Consider the following 20,065-nt stretch of genomic DNA (forward strand, 5'->3'; position numbering starts at 1 on the left):
CTTGCTTTCTGTAAAAATTTGGATTCCTTTAATAATCCTAATACTTCTTTTGTCTGTCAGGGAGCAACTTGTTCTTCTTCTGTAGTTTCCACTTCATGTTTTTTGATAATAATAATTAAAAAAATGAAGCCTTGTTATTTTTCATTATTTAACACAGATACTTATAGTCCTTTTGGCAAAGCTGATTTGATTTTGTTTTGTGTTTAAAATTGTTTAACCCCGATACATCTTAATTAAAAAAACCCCAAACCTCAGAGTTTTATTTATGGATTAATTATTTTTAATTAATTAAAGACACAGAAAGCCATGTTTTTATACTCATATTTCTGACACACTGGCAGCAGCCATGAATTATCCATGTTTTGTGTCTGCTTTCCTTGCTCTTGTATTTACACTGTTATTTTCCTAGTGATGGGAATGCATTGCCTGCATTTCTCTTACATCCATTAAACAAACACCCAATTTCCTACTTATTGGTATCTCTTAACATCCAGACATTCTCCAAATTGCATCATGTCATGGAGTTTGTGGGTTTGTTCACGTGAGGGAAATGTCTGTTGCTTGACAAGTCGTTTGTCTTTATGCGATTCCATCCTCAATTTCCTAAACTCTCCTGATGCTTTGCTTTCCATATTCCAGTTTACTGTTTTGTCATGGTGTTTAATGAACATAGAAACAGTTGCCTGAAATATTTCTAAATTTTCTATTCGATCTTTTTGGGGAATATAATACTTGCTGGTATCTGATCTTGCTTGAATTTTAATTCTATTTAACAGTTTACTCACAACAACAGTTAAGATATTGCAATGATTTTATACAGAAGTTTTAGACATTTTGTAAAGCCTTCTCTCTTGATTAACTTTCATGTCCATTTAGCATTTGTAAAATACATCAAGTTCAGGGGGGTTTTGCAGTGGGGATCTCACACTGTGACAAGTAATGGAGTTCAGCTACATCAGATGCTGATACCTGGTGTTTAGAATAAGAAATACAGGAATTTTTTAAAGTGATAATCAGTGCTTATTTGGACCTAAATACTCCAATATCCAGTATTGGGTTCCTAAGGCCTACTGGAAGCCATGGGTGTTTGAATTCCTAAATGAAAACGTGACTGTGCTTCTCCTGGCTGCATTTATAGGAATATCCTCCAGCTCAGTTTCACCTCTGCTGTAATCCTCTGGTCCTTGTTATCTGCTTTGATAATTTAAAACTCTGATGTGCTGGGTTCTTCAGCCCTGTAAATTCTGCTTCACCATCAGCCTGCTCACCAGGAGACATCTTAGCAGGACATCAGCTGCTCTGGCAGGAGCTACCCAAGGCTTCACCCTTTTTTTATGGATGTCTGTGCTGGAGATGTGTTTGGGCTCCAACAGGTTTGTGAGACCCCTGGGATCGTTTCTGCTCAGGCCCCTAAATACAGCCCTGGGGAAAAGCCTGGGGTTGTGCTGAGATGGAATTGGGCACTCTGGAGACAAATCCCTGGGCTCCCTTCTGCACTGGCACACAGCTCACGCCTTGCTCTCAGACACAAACCTGATTTACACCAATTCTACGCTTGCTTTACATTTTTTTACTTGCTGGTTTATTTCTCATCTTCTGCCCAGTGCTAGAGAGTACAAAAGATTTGGTTCTATCAGGCTTCAGGACTTAAAAGACTTAATCCAGTTTCAGGCCTTGAAATATATTTTGATATATTGTTTAATACAGTCTTCTGGAAGTGGAATATTCACCTACCATACAGGCTTGGGGTCATGTGAGGTTCTTACTGGGTTTTGTTATGTTTGTCATCATTTTTCTGCAACTTTGTCACCTATGTCCCAAAGCCAACTCGCAGCAACCCTGTGTTCCACTTACATAAACATTTTTATATTTAATGAAACTTGACTTCCTGCCCAAAGATAAATCTTTGATGCACTCCGACCTGCCTGCATTTCTATTACCTGTGTCTGTAAAATCATTGTTTAATAGTAGGAAATAAAAAAGAAAATCCTTGTTGAGAATATTTGCTCAGTGAGCAGGGAAATCACTTTTGACAGCTGGAATATGCATGGGACCTTAAGGCAAACAAACAAAAAAAAGATGAGTCTATACAGAAGGGCTTTTCCTTTCTTGCCAGTTCTGTGAGGGAGGTCAGTGGGGGAAGGTACAGATGAAAAGTACAATTAGATGGCAAGATGCTTTATGTGGCCTAAAGCACATGTAAGATTTACTCACAAGAAATAGTCAATTTAATTATGTTTATAGAAAGCCAGGCATGGGAGAGATAATGAATCCATACAGTGGTCAAAAGAAATTTCTGTGTCTAATCCCGAGTGGTAATTGGTTTCCTTTTCCTAAACGTTCCCTTTGAGTTAGTATTTTATTTTGTAACTTTCTCTTATTCACAAGGTTCAGAATTAGGATCCCTGCAGGCTCCACATCCCATTTTCAGTGCTTGTTTTTTTCCCTTTGTTCCTTTCCTTCTTCCTGTCCCCTTTTGCTTACCTCAGTGCAGCTCTGTCCTGGCCAGGTAGTCTGGCCAAAATAGCTGCAGCCATCTGGAGCAGCCACTGGGAACCTCTCGGTGACTTCCTCTCATTGCAAATGTCAGCTTGAATCTTCTCTCCTTTGCTTGCTGCTCCTTAATTTTCTTTTCACTTCGCTCTTCATTATTCAGCAAGGTGACTGTGGTGTTTGATTGTGGGCATGTAGAGTGTGCATGAAAAATGCTGTGCAGGGGAGAGCTCTGTTCTTCCCCCTCTGTCTTGCCCATTATCCTAATCCACATCAGGGTCTGCTTGCCACTGATATGTCATCTCTGCTGTGAGAACCATCATGATGTACTGCAATTATATTTAGATTCAATGTTAGTGCAGAGCTGTCTGAATTTTCTTTTAAAAGATGCAAAGAAAACAAAATTCAGACAAGCCATTATTTTTCAATTAAGATAATTTTTTTTCGAATCGTTCCAAACACATTTTTTGTGTTTTCAGATGTTTGCTGAGTTGTTTTATTTTCTGATAAGCAAACCAAGACTTCTTACTTTCCATGATGGTTATTCCTGCCACTTCCAATTCGATGGGGATGTTTTGTCAATTTTGCTCCCATTTTAAATAAGCTATGCTTATATTTGTGCAATTGTTTGAAATTATTCTCCAGGACCTTGATAAGGGAAAATCAGGAGCACATTAAAAAATAATCTTTGCATTAAGTTAGTTTAACAGTGATTTTGAGACAGGCTTCTGAATAAAATTATGACTGTTTAAGGTTGTTCTTCAGGTGGGTGTTAGGGTTAGGACAGAGCCTGACTCGTGGTTCTGGATGCTCAGAGCTGCCAGCATGAGGCTGTTGGGCTGCACTTGGCTGAGCAGGGTTTGAGCAGTGAGGACTAACTCCACACAGCTCTGCCAGCAAAGCTGGGCCCAACAGTCCTTGGGGGCAGCTGTGAAAGAGGACTCCAGTGTTTGGTTGCTTTTATGGTCTGAAGAGCAAAGTAGGTTTTATTACTAGACCTGTTTTCCTGTGAATTTGCATAATCTTTAAGTTGGAAATTAATAATGCATCATATGTACTTTAGAAATTCTCATTTTGTTGAAAATTGAGGAGTATTGGGATTGCCCCTCACCTTCCTTTTAGGTCTTTGTCCTGACCTTTTGAGTTCTCTGCACTTTGGCAGCATTCACACAATCCATCCAATGCCTCAGAATGGAGCTGGAGCTGTCTGTCTTTTTCCAGGAAGAATTTTCAGGGTGTAATGCAGAGCCATCATTTACAAAGGGCTATTTCCATTCCAGCTTTCACTCTCATGTGAAATCCATCTTCTCTGGGTCCAAACTTTGAGAGCAGAATGGATCTAGGGACAATAAATGGTGATGAGAGAAGGTTACTAGAGAACAGAATTTTCATTCCTAGGGCAAATCTTGGCATTGAGATGTTCTGGCTCAGGGGGGGAGTTTATAGCAGCACAGAATTCTAGAACAGGGACACCTCCCACTGTCCCAGGCTGCTCCCAGCCCTGTCCAGCCTGGCCTTGGGCACTTCCAGGGATCCAGGGGCAGCCACAGCTGCTCTGGGCACCTGTGCCAGGGTCTCAGCATCCTCACAGGGAACAATTTAAATTTAATTTCACTTTTCTCTGCTACCCAAATGGCTGCTCAGTGTCTGGGTACCTTCACCAGAGAAGAATTTCTTCATGACCTTCCTGTCTTTTCTTCCAGCTATAAATCCTTGGCAGAGAAATGCAGGCCTGACAATTCCCAGTCAAAACTTCCTCTGTAAAAAATGGGGTTGCTTCAAGAATCGGGAGCGAGTCCTTGAGCTGCTTTTGGAATTGCCTGTGAGAGGCTCGAGATGTCCCTGCTGTGTGACAGGGATGGGCACCTTGGAGGAGGCAGGGAGTCACAATTTGTGCCACCTTGAGCTGGTGTCTGGTGCTCCCCCTGCGCTCCAGCCCTCCTGGACGGATAAACACAGGAACCACCGTGCCCAGAACGAGCAGCTGCCATTTCCCAGGGGGCTGGAAGGGAGAGGGGAAAGTCACAAATTCGAGACTGCCTGTAGCAAGTGGATGTTCCATGTGCCAGCTGGAGATAAACTTAAGCTGATAGTTTGGGGATATTCCTGCCTGCTCCTGGTGGAGCTGCCACTGAGCACAGCTCGGGGCTGTGCCCTGCCTGGGGGAGCTGGCAGCTTCACACTGCTGCTCTCAGTGCACCTTTTTGTACCTTTAAAAAGTCTTTTCCTCCTGGAACAAGGTCAGGAGGGTTATATTTTCATATGCCCCATTATTAGATTTCTTCGCCTCATTTACAGCAAACCCTTGAGGAGTTAAGCAGATAAGGAAATCTTGCAGGATTTGGAAGCTGTTTTTAAATTTTAGGTGCTAATTTTAAAGGAACAGACATTTGGGCAGGTATTATTACTTGTACAGAGACTTTTTCAAGTACTAGAAATCTGGAACTGTCACTGTTTCAGAGGCAAATAAAATTTTCCTCTCTTATTTCCTAAACCAGGTTGAGTTAATTGGAAAGAAATGAACCCGCTATTTCTGATGGATTCAGATGGGCTTAGGAAGGCGATTTTGAAGGCTGGTAATTCTGAGAGGGGAATAGGATGACATTTTGCATGAAATATCTAGATTATTATTGGTGATTACAGTATCCAAGTGAGGCTGAGGAGCTTTGTGCAAGGCCATCTTTCAGCAATCTGCAGCAGCTCACTGGGCACTCTGTGCTTTGTTGGTGACTTTGGGTGAGGGAAACGAGGGATGCAGAGCTTCAGAGCACACAGAAATGCCTGTAAAGAGGGAGGAGACAATGAAAACTGCCTTGGCCACAAAGAAGCTTTGCAGAGAACCTTTTAAACTCCTCATCTATCACATTTATTCACACACTGCTGCTGCTGCAGCGTCCAGGTTGTGCTGCTTTAGACACTCACGGTGACAAAGTCTGGAAAAGCACCACAACCGTGGTGACTCTGGACTAACTTTGTGAGGATGAGTGAGCTCTCAGCTCTTTGGGAGGATGCTGCTGCTCAGGGCTGGGAGAGTGCCCTGCTTTTCCAGGGAAATGCTGTCAAACACTTCTGCAATCCAGAGAGCAAATCAACTTGTGTGGGACTCCCTCCTCCAAGTGGCCCTTGCAGTTCACTTGACTGGAGTTGGAGGAAGATGAGGAGTTTTGAACTCAGTGCCTGCTTGTTCTTACATACACACATACACACACACACACACACACACACACACATATATCTATATATATATATAGATATATGGAGAGTCTATCCTCTTTCTTTAGCTGCTCTGGGTGCTATTGGGGGATTTATCTTACCTATTTTTATTTTTATGTATTTGCTAGATAAGAAGCAAAAAGCATTGCTTCTGATATTTTCAAATCAGGGAGCAAAGAGTAAATATTTAATGTCATAAACAAGTATAAACACCAAATATAATGGGTTTGGGTTTTTCCTTATGATTTTTTGACTGCAGTTACTCAGACGCCCTCCTGGAAGGCTTCAATATGGATGGTGCTGCAGGATGGTGCTGCTCCTTCCCAGCATAATAATCCATATTTAATGTGTCACTTCTGAAATGATAATGAACACGTATAGCTGCTGACAAATGTACCCCTTTTGTTTCCCAGAGTAACAAGTTATTACACTGGTTTCATATTTATCCTCTCAGTCTCTGAAAATAATGAAAAATACTCTTGCAATCTAATTTACCTGTGGTAGAAGACAATGCTGAGAGCACCTGTCTTTCTCCCACCACTGAACACCTGCTGGGAGGGTTCATGCATCAGCTTTTCCTCCTGAAGAGTTTCCTCTATTTTACTTTTCTTTCAGCATTCCTGCCTCCCAAAAGATGAGTGTCACTCTGCCCTGAGCAGCGTGGGTGTGCCATTGTGCTTCCTCCAATTCACAGCTCCAAGAACATTCTTGCTACCCAGCCATTGTCTTATTTTCCCACCTGCTCTTTCCTTAATTGCCATAAATTCCAGAATACAGTGGTACAAGGCTGGGTTAGCACCTCAGGGCAGGGCTTTAAACACCAGCATGTGCACGTGGTTCTGGGCTTTACCTGTCCCAGCAGGGAAGTGCCTTTTCAAACCCCTGAGCATCCCTGGCTTGGGAGGGACCTTAAAGTTCGTCCAGTGCCACCCCTGCCATGGCAGGGACACCTTCCACATCCCAGGCTGCTCCAAGCCCCGATGTTCAGCCTGGCCTTGGACACTTCCAGGGATCCAGGGACAGCCACAAGATCCACAGCTGCCCACCCTGCCAGCCCAGTTGTCTCCTGCCTGCTGTGGGTGGTTTTGTTCCTCCATCAGAAGTAACTCCCAGCTTTCACAGGAATCACAGACTCATAACAGGCCTGTGCTGGTGTCTCCTTTGGGGCAGTGAGAAGAGTTAAACTCACAGAGTTTGGGTCATTTCCTTGGGTAAGTCTCGCCCATTAACATTGATACATAGAAATTCCTGCATTTTACATTTTTAACATTATCACGTATCAGTTCCACTTCAGTCCTGCAGAGCATGAAGGCTAATCCAGATCCCCAAAACAAGTAAATGCCAAGAAAAAAAATTGACATTTACAACAGAACCTTCTATACAAATTGTTTATTTCATTCAAGCATGCAGCTGGATTAAAAATTGCTTAAAAATCCTGTTGCTGCTGGATACTCAAATAATGTTGTGGTAATGTCGACAAGGACTTGGGTGCTCAAACAATGCCTGGGGACAGGTGGCCCCTGCTGCTTGATGGACTTCTTAAAATCACCTAAAATTGAAAGTTTGTGGAAAGAATTTAAGTGCACTGGCAGCAATTCATGGTCTCACACATCTTTGTGTGAGGTAGAGTCTGAATCCCAACCTCCCTCCTCTTTCCCTGGGCTTTTGGCATCCGTTAGGAGCGTGGAAACAATGCTTTGTTTCTTTTGTCTTTATCATTTTTCTCTCAAATAGTTTTCCTCCAGGACTTTCCTTGCATTATTTCCATATATATTTGAAAGTTTTGCCTTCCAGCTGAAATTTTTATGGTGCCTAAATCAAAATGGCCCCATTATAAACTTACAGCCAGTTTGGTAATGTAACAACTTAATATTGTTATATAAACATGTTTCTTACAAGAAAATTTGTTTTGAGTGAAACCATATGCACATGTTAATGGGATATATTTTTCACACTTCTTCTTTTTTGCCATTCTTTGTATTTGTCTCGATACTTATTAATAGCATCCTTCTGAAACTTCTCTGAAGAGACCATATAGCAGATTTTTTTAAACTGTAACTAGAGTACAATTTTAAATGTCTTGGATGTGATTCCAAACAGAGCTGTATGAGGGTAAAATAACATGCAGTCCCTGATTGATTATATAGCTATAATTATACTTAGGGACTGATATTATATAAACCACTGGAGCAGAGCTCTCTCAATAGATAAACCATCATTCACTGTTTTATGTGTAAATCAATCCATAAGGACTTCTCACTGTGGAGCTTCTGCTGGGGAATTTGATAGAATGATCTTTATTTGAGTTCACATTTTGTTCTTTGGAGAGGTTGCAGTACTCATTTGGGCTCTTTTCCACCTTTTTCCTACGGTAAAGCAGTTGCAATACTTTTGGGGAGGTTGAAGTTGTGAATTTTGACAGGTTTGAGGTAACCCCCCTTACTTTCCAACACGACAGTGCCTTTTGTTTATCCTATAAATCATGTCTCTGAGGAAGATCTGCTTGGCAAGCAATGCTTCCTGGAGCTTGGTCTCACACCTCAATTTTCTGGGAAATTTAGTGTGGATGATTGTTTAGCTGTCAGCATTGACTGTCCACTTGATTTAAAAAATGCTGCTTCATCATCAAGAGATTTCTGTCCAATCTATAGGCAGTGGATTGTGGATTAGGAATGGTTTGGGTCGGGAGGGACCTTAAAGATCATCTCACTACACTCTGATGTGGGCAGAGACACCTTCCACTCTTCCAGGCTGCTCCAGCCTGGCCTTGGGCACTGCCAGGGATCCAGGGGCAGCCACAGCTTTTTTGGGCACCCTGTGCCAGGGCCTGCCCACCCTCATACCAGGAATTCCTTCCCAATATCCAATTTAACTTTGCCCTCTGTCAGTTGTCCCTTGTCCCCAGTCCCTCTCCAGCTCTCCTGGAGCCCCTTTAGGCACTGGAAGGGGTTCTGAAGTCTCCCTGAAGCCTTCTCCAGGCTGTCTCCATAGGAGAAGAGATGAATATTTGGCTTTTTTTTGCTTTGTGTGGTTGTGTGAAAATGGGAGGGGTGTTGTCCTGTGTAAGGCCATGCTTTACATCACTATTTTATCCCAGCCTCACTTCTCTGGGGAGGGGATCAGCTCAGGGCTCCCCTATTTCAGCAGTAACTTCAGGGTTTGTTTTTCAGGTGTGGATTGTATTGTGGGGACTTGTGTTAAAATTCATCTCCTGCCTTTAATGTCCAGCTGCAGCTGGAAAGGTCTTTTCACTCTTCTCCACGGCTGCCTCTCCTCACTTTACAGGATGGTCATTGCCTCTTCCCTTGGCTCTGCTGCTGCTCCCTTTTCCATTTCACATTCCCTGGGGAGCTCTGTGCTGTCCATGGCAGGGAGAACTGAGCTCTGGCTCCCATATTTTCATCAGGTTTTTCTGAAAAGCAAAGGCCTTCTGTATTATCTCATAGTGGTTTAGTTTTCATGTGACTCCCTTTGTGGGAGGCAGTTTGGAAAGCCTACAAATATCTATTGGATTTTAATAGATGCAAATATATGGATTTTCCCTCATCCTTGTGCACGTAGCAGGTTGTGAGCCATGACTTCCCTTTACCAAAAAGGAAAACTTTCCTCCTTCTTTATTAATAAAATATATTTATCTGTGTGTTTATCACTAGGCACAATTTCTTTTTATTTTCCTGTTATAGGTGCCAGGATTGCTCATCTCTATTTCTCCTATATCTGCTATAAACTTAAAAAAGGAGAAAATAATGACCCTCCCACCTCTCTCTGCTGCTCCAGTTGTCTGCATTGGATAAATATTCCCTGTCTCCTGTTCAGTGGCAGCTGCTGCCTCTGCACAGCAGCTTTGTCTAGACCAAGTTTGCTCATTGCACGTTACACACAAACTTATTTTCATAAAATCATTACTGAAACCCAAAATGTGGCCTCAAGCTTTAAAACATCTTTAGTTTTCCTGGGTTTAATCTTTGGGATTTTATATTTTTGCTACCAACCAGATTTCTTTTTCCCAAGTCCTTGTCCTCCTTCTCCACCTGCATTTCTTTTTAATGCTGCTTTTCCATGCAACACTCCTTTGCCTTTTTTTCCCCCCAAGTTTCTGCCCAGATGGAGACTTTTAAGTATTCTTAGGTGTCAGGTTTTGTTGTGCAGGGTTTTTAGCAGCAAGGTCAGTCCACGGGAAGTTCTGTTATTCCTAATGAAGGATAGGTGGCACTCTTGTTATTTTTGTTTGGTTCCTGAAATAAATCAGGTGTATGCACTCTCTCAGATTTCTTTTTATAGAGTAAGTGCTTTAGAGAGTTCTTGAACATGAAGAGGATTTGATTTTATTATTTTTTGTTAATGTGTACTTCAGTTGCCTGAGTCTGTGACTGGATGACAGAACTCTCTAGGAAGAGAAAATGTTATTTTCATGAAGACCTTAAGGAACAGTGCTCACCTATATGGTGCTGCCTCATTTTACATATAAAATTTTGGATTTTTTTAAAATTTTCTTACTATTTCATAAAGCAAGGAAAAAAACCAACAAAGCCTTTAATGTAATTTAAACTCCAGTTATTAATACCTTTATACTTTGTATTTTCTTGTTAGTTTCGGATTTGAAGCATAGGCTTAAGCTGGCACGGTAATCCTTGCACTGCATGTTAGCAAGTCCTAAACAGTCCAGAGAGCCTTCATTCCTTAAAGCAGGGGAGTAAATCTGTCCTGCCCTAATTCTATCAATGCATTGTAAAATTGGATAAGTTTGTGAGTTTGAGCGTTTTCTCTCGTGCTCTGGAAACCTGAAACACGGCACAGCTCTCGCAGGTGGAGGCATGAGGTGTGCGGGGTTTTCTGGAGCTTTGAAGGAAGATTGGGGTTCTAAACCTCAGCTTCCTGGAGTGTTTTTCCTCCTGAGGAACACGGTCCCGTGGAGATGTGCTAACCTGGGTGCTCGACTGCTGCAAATCAGATCAGTGTCGTTGCTCCCCTGGGCCGACAGATTGCTCTGGCCAAAGGCTCTGGTGACCTCAGCCCTGTTCCTCTTGATCCTCCTGGCAGACCATTAATTCTGTTCCAGCTCTTCCCAGAAAGAGAAGAGCTCTTGCCCCGTGGCTCAAAGGATGAGCAGGGATGAGAAAAGTTTCAGTCCTGCCTCTGTCCAAGGGTATGAATCTCTTCCACATGAACATGTAAGTGCTCCGTGTTTTGTGGCGGGTTCTGGCCACGCAAACATCTCTGTGATGGAGTCACGGTTTCTCCAGGGCCACAGGGCATTTCCCAGCTGAAGCCCTCAAAGCAAAGCCATTCCCAAGCTCTGAATCTCCTGTAAATCTGCTTTGGCTGTGCAGTTCAAATAGAAAGTTTAATAGGTAACGGGGAAAGAACCAATTCCAGAAATTCCAGACCAAAAAAAACCAAGACACTTGTGTGGATTTCACTGGACATTTCAGAATAGGTGTTACTTCTTAAGTATGGCATAATGTGCTTTGTGCTTTAATTTGTGCTTTAATATATTTTTTTTCAAGCTTTTATTTTAGTTAACTACAGTCTAGATTTCTGGACTTTCTGCTGGGATGGTATGAACTTAGATGAAAGCAAATCTCTCTTGAAAGGGTTTCAATCTAATTTAGTTTTTAGGTATCTTCAATTTAAAATATTTAGTTAGTATATATTCACTTGGGAAAGAGTGCTTGATTTTAATTTTCATGATGATTAGATTATGGAACTAAAAGTTGATTGAACAAGTTATTTGTTTTATTGGTTGAGGGAACATAACTCGGCAGTTTATTTTGCAGTTTATATTTTTGGTGCCATCTCATGTAACACAGGCTCATGTATTACTCATCCCTTTTCCTTCAAAGTCCTTTGGATTTTTTATTTCTCTTTTAAATTTCAATACCCTGGAGTGTTTGAATTGAGGAGTCTCAAATAAAAATCTATTTTGGGGCAGGAAGTTTTCTGGATGTTTTGGATAACATTTATTTCTACTTTCTATTGCCAAATCATCTTTCAAGCTGATGTCATTAAGGCAGAGAATTTTGTGGTTTGTATAATAATACAAGTCCCAAATGGTGGCAGTTATTGAAGTTAACACTTTTTGCCCAACTGTGGGAGTACCAGCATCTTTGAGAGATTCCAATTTTGGTTCTTATTTATGCTTGACATTTAATGTGCTTGACATTCTGATTATTTTACACCTACCTAATTTCTTCTAGCTCCAGGGATAATGACAATATTTTAAGCATCTGTGAAGTGTAGCTGTGTGTTATGGAGCAGGTGCAATGCTACAATTGGAAGGGAAAAAGTCCCTAAACTATTTCTGGAATCATTGTGGTTTTTGTGCTGCATATCTCTGGGTCAGGTAGAGTTTCTCAGCAGCTTGGTCTGGTTACCAGTATTTGCTTTACTAATATTTTGTATGCTGTTATTTAGCCAAATGTCTATCTGTGTGTGTACAGATGTAAATAAATCACATCATGTGGACTGGATGCTCACGTGGTGTCCTTTGTGATCAAGGGGCGAGACATTAGAGAGAGAGTTTTCCAAGTTATTACTGGAGATTTATATTTTTCCTAAGTTTTGAATTCAAATGGGCTGTAAAATAACATATTATAAAAGTCAGCCCTTTAAACTGCTGAGCTCATATGTCCATGGCCTACACCTTTAGTGTAGAACTTAGAACTGCCCTGTGTCTTGGTTTATAGATAATTGGGATAGCAGCTGAGAAATTAAAATACATGGGAAAAAAAATACCCAAATGATTTTAAGTATACTCTGTGTAAAGTCTTTACTCTCCCTTTGCAAAGTAATTTTATTAATCTTTTTGAGTTGTATTCCCATTTATTATGTGGTTCCCTGCAGACATGTCAGGTTTTAGGCTCTTTTGGAAAGGTTAAACTGGTTATCAGGGAAAGAAGGAGCAGGATGAAAACAGTGGCAAAACCAAATTCTTCAAAGCCGTGCAGCTGGTGGCCACAATTTCCTTTTTCGTGTACTGGGAATCTTGCATTGCCCTTGACTATTGGCTACATGAAGAGTGGAAGAGAAAAGTTAAAATAAAATTAAAAATTAAAATACTTTATTTTGCAGCCCCATGTGGGCATGTGTTAAATACTCACCCAAGCCCTCCCAAAACAATCACCATGGCCTAGCAAGGGGTCCTTGAAGCTGCCCTGACTGAGTGGGATATAGGAACAATATTAAAAATTCCTTTATTTTGCAATCTTGCCACCTGGTGGTACAGCCTGATAATAAATATTTGGTTAGAAACCTGTTCCAGAAGTCATATTTTCTTTGGTAGACAGGGTGTTGGGGCTGGGATTTCAGACTGGATCCTGCATGGGCTCCTGTTTTTATCAGGCAGGTTCAGTGTTCTTCCTTCACTGCCAGTGCCCTGTGTCAGGGCAGTGCAAGGCTGTGCATCCCTTGCCATTAAACACCATAGAGTCACATCAGAGGGTGGCTTGGCTTGGAAGGGACCTTAAAGATCATCTCATTCCACCCCTGCCATGGCAGGGACACCTCCCACTGTCCCAGGTGCTCCCAGCCCTGTCCAGCCTGGCCTTGGGCACTGCCAGGGATCCAGGGGCACCCACAGCTGCTCTGGACACCTGTGCCAGGGCCTCCCTTACAGGGAAGGATTTTTTTCCTAATATCTCATCTATCCCTGCCCTCTGGCAGTGGGAGCCATTCCCTGTGTCCTGTCACTCAAGGTTCTTGTAAAGAGTCTCTCTCCATCTTTCCTGCAGCCACTTCAGGCCCTGCAAGGCCATGATTTGGGCACCCCAAAACTTCTCTTTTCCAGGTGAACAATCCCAGCTCTCCCAGCAGAGCTGCTCCATCCCTCTGCTCCCCCTGGAGCCTCCTCTGGTGCCTCCAGCAGCTGCAGGTCCCTCCTGTGCTGGCCCAGGGCTGGGGCATCTCTGCAGGTGGGGTCTCACCTGGGCACAGGACAGACAGAGGGACACAATCCCAATCCCTCCCCTGCTGCCCACGCTGGGGCTCAGCCCAGGGAGATTTGGGATCCCAGCACATAGCTGGGGCATGTCCAGTCTCTCATCCACCAGCACTTCCAAGTCCTTCTCCCCATGGCTGGTCCATCTTTTCATCCCCCAGCTCCCACTGACTTCCACAGACACGAGGGAAGTCTGGAGATGATGTGTGCTCCTGGAGCACTGTGTTATGCATGACACTTCACAATATATTTGAAATGTAGTTTATGAAGGAATGGTGTCCCTGTCCTGGAAGTCCCAGATAAATGATACAAGCTGAACTGACCTAAGTTATATAAGAATATTTAAGGGATATGCTATACCTAAAACAATTCCTACAAACGCCAGCAATACAGAACTGAAATGTGTTTGGATAGTTTAAATGTTCATTTGGGCACAAGGTGGAGACTGAATAAAGCCCATGACGTGCAAAACCTGGCAGAGCTGACACTTAGTGGCAGGAGAATGGGGAAGCTCACTCCTTTCTGCTAATCTGAGATGAAGCAGATGTGGTCTTGCTGGTGTCTGCAGGGAAATCCTCATTTATAATGAAAGATGTTTTCACATGGTGTTCAAAGGGCCTTAAACAATCCAGCTTTTGCAAGCTGAATCCAAACATGATTTACTGAGGGGTGTGATGAATTGATCATTAGCTGGAACTTACAAGTCAGAAGTGGCTGTTTGCTCTCCCAGGAGTGTCCCCTCTGGCTCTGCCATATGCTGTGGTTTGACATGAGAGGAACCGAATGGAATTCTGTGCCTTGGGTCAAAAATGGCATCGTGCTGGAGCACAGCAGCTCCCTTTTGATACCAAAACATGGGAAATGGATTTCTTTTTGTCTGTCCTACGGTGCAGTGGGGATGTGTTCCCATGGAACACTTGCAGCCCGTCCAAGGAGGGCCTCTCCTTGCAGAGCTGCTGTCGTTGCCTGCACCCTCCTGAGCATCTCATGAAAACAGCCACAAAGTTCACAATGACATTGCTGTGCTGGCCTTAAGGCCTCTCAATTATTCCCTTCCAAGTTCTTATGTCATGCAAGGAAAACCAGAGGAATGTGTCCCCTCTGCTCCTGCCCTCTTTGCCAGCCTTTCCCTCTCACACAGACACACACACACACTGAGTTTTCAGTCTCCAAAACCATTAAAAATCACATTTATTTATAAATATGAGAGGTCAGAGGGCTACAGCTCTGATAAATGGGAAAGAAGAGGTAACATTGGGACTGAGGCCTGTGTTGTTGAGCTTTTAATTCACATCTTTGGTAACAGAGTCGGAACTTTTTAATCACTTTATTTTACTGCAAAATGTCCCTAACTATTTATGACACTGGATGTTTGCTCTTGGATCTGTTTCTCCTGTGGGGTATCCTTTAGATCAATCCTTGTTTGTTCTATTAATTTGCTAAATTCTCTGGGGTTTGTCGAGTCTAATTATCTTCTTTCTTTCTTCCAGTTTTGAAATCAAGATTGATTAGCCAACACGAGAAGACCCAGCTGGTTATGTGACTCAGAACCCTGTTTATGAAGCACTCGCTCATTTTTACAAGACAACTGTAAGTTGTTTCTTTTTCTTTTCCTCAAATGAAAAAAAACTACTGTTGTAACTTCCTAGAAATTCTGGAAAATTCTTGAAGAATTCACTTTTATTGGTAAAGAGAATCTTGAATTTTGGCTTGGTGATGCCAGCCATGGACGCAGAAGTGCTCTGTTCGCTTTACCACACTACTACCTGGGATTTTTTCTACATAATGATGATTTTACATTGTTTAAGGAGAGATTCCCTCAGCTAGGAAGATCAATCTGCTGTGTCTTTTCGTTGTGTTATGTGAAATGTGGGATCAGGGAATGTGACAAACCTGTTTTGGAGGGCACTGCTGGCGGGTTGTGTGAGGAGGTGCTGAATCCCAGCACAGAAGTGGTGCAGGAGGAGTTGGCACCTCTGCCAACAGGTACCTCTGGCAGAATTCTGCATTCTCCCACAGCCCCCAGACTCTGGGATTTTGGATTAAATAATGCTTCCTCTGTACCTGATTTAGACAAGGCTTTTTTCCCCACAATTATAAATTTCTTCTTCATAAGGCGAACCCTCAATTTTACTCACAAACCGGAATTTGTCAGGTAAAGTATTAGAGTCTGGATTGCAAATGTGGGGATGCAGAAATGAAAGTTCCAGCAGTTATAGTGCATGACTTAATTATTTTTTTTTGATCTATATCACAAACTAAGTTTTATAAGCTCAACTTAATAAAATTGTTAGATGCAGGTGGAGTGCTGATACATTTGTCATCGTGTTTGATGTGGTGTGAATCTTATTTATCCTTTTTCACTTGTGGGGAAATGATCTGCCTTAGCAGTGATGAGACTTTAATTTTTGTAACCAGGTGGTGGGGATTTAATTATTAAATTTTGGAAGCCATACATTTACAGGATGTTCCACTTAGATGAGCAGGAATCCAGCCAGTGCTATCAGGTATGGGACAGCACCACATCATCTCCAGCTTTTCTTTAGTTATAACTGCACTGAAAGCCAGTCAGGCTGGGTTGGCTGAACTTCATAATCTTGTTAAAATTGCATTGCCCAACTGCCACTGATTGTAGAAAAATTCCATTATTTTTTAAGTGGAAGGAACAAGCTGGTATTTATTCTGAATTTTCTCTTGAATAGCAAGTGATTCTAGTGACTTGCAAGTGGTGATACAATGCATGTACAACCTGTATTTGCATTTGTTACCTCTCTTGTTGCTGAAGGTTCATTAACCAAGGAGGGAAAATGGGGTATAATATTCAAACTATTAGAGAAAAAAGGGAAAATTACACTCACTACCAAGTAAGTTTGGGGCTTATGAAATAGTAGAAGCAATAAAGAAAAATTAGTAAGTACTAACTGTGAAATAGAGCTTTGTAGAGTGAAATATAAGCTTAGTATTGATTTTTATGTTTGCAAGGAGATGTCTGAGCAAATTTGCTTTATGACAACAATAAATATATTCCAAAAAATATTGAGATTAGCTAACAAGTTATTAGGGAAGAGAGAGAAGAATCACACCCTTTTTCCAACAAATAAGCATGGGAAACAGAAAGGTAACAAGAGCAACCTGTTGCTTTGGGTGTCTGTTCACAGAACTCTCCCTCTCCTATGAAGTGTGTGGAACAGACTTAAACCTCAATGGGAGAAGCACAAAGAAACGAAAAATCTCAGATTAAAAGGCTTTGCTGGTTTTCTGTGGGTAATGAAGGAAGCTCTCTGTCGAGTAGAGCTCTAGGTTCTGTGTAGCTGCTATGCAGAATACTGCACAGGCTTGTTTCAGATTAATTTTTCTATATTGTACATTGAAAAACCTGAAACAACAACTGTTGTGCTAGGGAGTTTATAAAATAATTATATTATGCAGAGTGGCACTTGCACAGCTTTAATGCATTCAGAATATTATATAATGTAAATGTGGAGAGAAATTATTCAAAGATTTGCTCTCTTTTTCCACTGGTAATTTCCAGATGGATTTCCACTCAGGTGATGAGTGTACCTGTAATTCTCACCTCCATGGAAATGTTTGATGGGCTCTTTTAGCTAAAGCTAACCTAACTTACATCAAAATGTTCTGGTAGGTGCCTATATTTTTTCACCATAGAGAAGAATGAAAACATGGTCATGATGACTGTGTGGGCAACTGTACCATCAAGTATTGCAGAGTGCTCAGCATCACTTCTCCCTGACAGCAGCAGTTTGCCACTGGTGCTTTAATGAAGGTTTTAATAGGTGCCACAAGCTGTGCAGACCAAATATTGTGCTTGTCTTTCAAAGTACTACAGATTCGAGCTTCATTTCCCCCCCCAAACTCTTGAAACAAGTAGTCTATAATCTATTTGTCAGACATTTAAATGTCTGTAAGAGGCTGAAAAGCAAAGACAGAGTTACTAGAGAGGGAACTTAGTCATTCTGTTATTAAAAAAAAAAGAAAAGCTTCCAGAGGTTTTTTGTCTTTTTTTTTTTTTTTTCTTTTTTTCTTTTTTTCAGAGAAATAAGCAGAGTTTGAAATACTGTAATTTTCTCTATTTCTCAGTATAATAGTTTCAATCCCTGTTGTGGAAGGCAAGCTGCCAGGCACAACCAAACAACTCAGTGAGCTCGTAGAGATAAAAAATGCTAACGTCCCTAAACAAACCTTCCTATATCCTTCAGCCTCTCCCGTCCCATTCCAGGATAAAATGGGGTTAATCCCTGGATTCATCTGTTTAACTTCCCTCCCAACCAGAGCTGAGGCTGCACACAGAAGGTGCTGCTGTTTGCACTGATGAACAGGCAACACCTGCTGTGATCAGACCTTGGCAGGAGCTCTAGACAAGAGCCAGGAGGTCCCACTGCTCTGGGAATGCTCTGGGAATGCTCTGGGAATGCTCTGGGAATGTGTCTGCTGAGCCCAGGAGCCCACAAGGATTATCTCTTCTCAAAGGCAGCTGCAGGTGTTGTCCTCTCTTAAAGATGTTCCCATGTGAAATCCTTCCTGGTTTTGTTTTGTCATCCCTGTGATTTATTGGAGTTATTAAGGAGATACTTTGGGCTGTGCTGTTATTTCTGTGCTGCTCAGCACTGAAGTGCCAGCTGGAACTGGGCATGGAAAGCAGGAGAAATAGTTTTGTCTTGTGTAGCTGCACCTGCTTTTCCCTCCTGGCCTGTAAATGCAGGGCACTGGGAAGCCTCTGGAACTCTGGGCTTCTCCAGTAGTGAGAGAATCTTTGGCAAACAGATTTTGTCACTTCTGCCACCTCCACTGGTGGCAAACAGCAAAGCAGGGGCTCTGAGTCCCACTTCATCACAGTTCCCTGCACAAATTTTCCATCAGCTCTTCCCAAACAATGAGAGATGTCTACAAAATCTGGTTTGCAGGTGATGTCAGAGACAGCTCCATCCATCCATCCATCCATCCATCCATCCATCCATCCATCCATCATCCATCCATCCATCCATCCATCCATCCATCCATCATCCATCATCCATCCATCCATCCATCCATCCATCCATCCATCCATCCATCATCCATCCATCCATCCATCATCCATCCATCCATCCATCCATCCATCCATCCATCCATCCATCCATCCATCATCCATCCATCCATCATCCATCATCCATCCATCCATCCATCATCCATCCATCATCCATCCATCCATCCATCCATCCATCCATCATCCATCCATCCATCCATCCATCATCCATCATCCATCCATCCATCATCCATCATCCATCCATCCATCCATCATCCATCCATCATCCATCCATCCATCATCCATCATCCATCATCCATCCATCCATCCATCCATCCATCCATCATCCATCCAACCATCCATCCATCCATCATCCATCCATCCATCCATCCATCCATCCATCATCCATCCATCCAACCATCCATCCATCCATCATCCATCATCCATCCATCCATCATCCATCCATCCATCCATCCATCATCCATCCATCCATCATCCATCCATCCATCATCCATCATCCATCCATCCATCATCCATCCATCCATCATCCATCCATCCATCATCCATCCATCCATCCATCCATCCATCCATCCATCCATCCATCCATCCATCATCCATCCATCATCCATCATCCATCCATCCATCCATCCATCATCCATCATCCATCATCCATCCATCATCCATCCATCCATCCATCCACCATCCATCCATCCATCCATCATCCATCCATCCATCATCCATCCATCCATCCATCCATCCATCCATCCATCCATCCATCCATCATCCATCCATCCATCATCCATCCATCCATCCATCCATCCATCCATCCATCATCCATCATCCATCCATCCATCATCCATCCATCCATCCATCCATCCATCCATCCATCCATCCATCCATCCATCATCCATCCATCCATCCATCCATCCATCCATCCATCATCCATCCATCCATCCATCCATCCATCATCCATCATCCATCATCCATCCATCATCTATCCATCCATCATCCATCCATCCATCCATCATCCATCCATCCATCCATCCATCATCCATCCATCATCCATCGTCCATCCATCCATCCATCCATCCATCATCCATCATCCATCCATCCATCATCCATCCATCCATCCATCCATCCATCCATCCATCCATCCATCCATCATCCATCCATCCATCCATCCATCCATCCATCCATCATCCATCCATCATCCATCCATCCATCCATCATCCATCCATCCATCATCCATCCATCCATCCATCCATCCATCCATCCATCCATCCATCCATCCATCATCCATCCATCCATCCATCCATCCATCCATCATCCATCATCCATCCATCCATCCATCATCCATCCATCCATCATCCATCCATTCATCCATCCATCATCCATCATCCATC

General features: G+C 42.5%; 1 protein-coding gene across 1 annotated transcript in view; it reads left to right on the forward strand.

Moving 5' to 3' along the window:
• ATP2B2 (ATPase plasma membrane Ca2+ transporting 2) overlaps window positions 1-20,065 on the forward strand; it is a 398,648-nt gene that overhangs the window by 125,414 nt on the left and 253,169 nt on the right. The window contains exon 3 of the mRNA XM_058845506.1: window positions 15,133-15,232. The gene's annotated coding sequence lies outside the window, so the exon portion shown is untranslated. The remainder of the gene's footprint in view (window positions 1-15,132; window positions 15,233-20,065) is intronic.

The sequence above is a fragment of the Poecile atricapillus genome, chromosome 9, assembly GCF_030490865.1.
Source record: "Poecile atricapillus isolate bPoeAtr1 chromosome 9, bPoeAtr1.hap1, whole genome shotgun sequence".
Lineage (NCBI taxonomy): Eukaryota > Metazoa > Chordata > Aves > Passeriformes > Paridae > Poecile > Poecile atricapillus.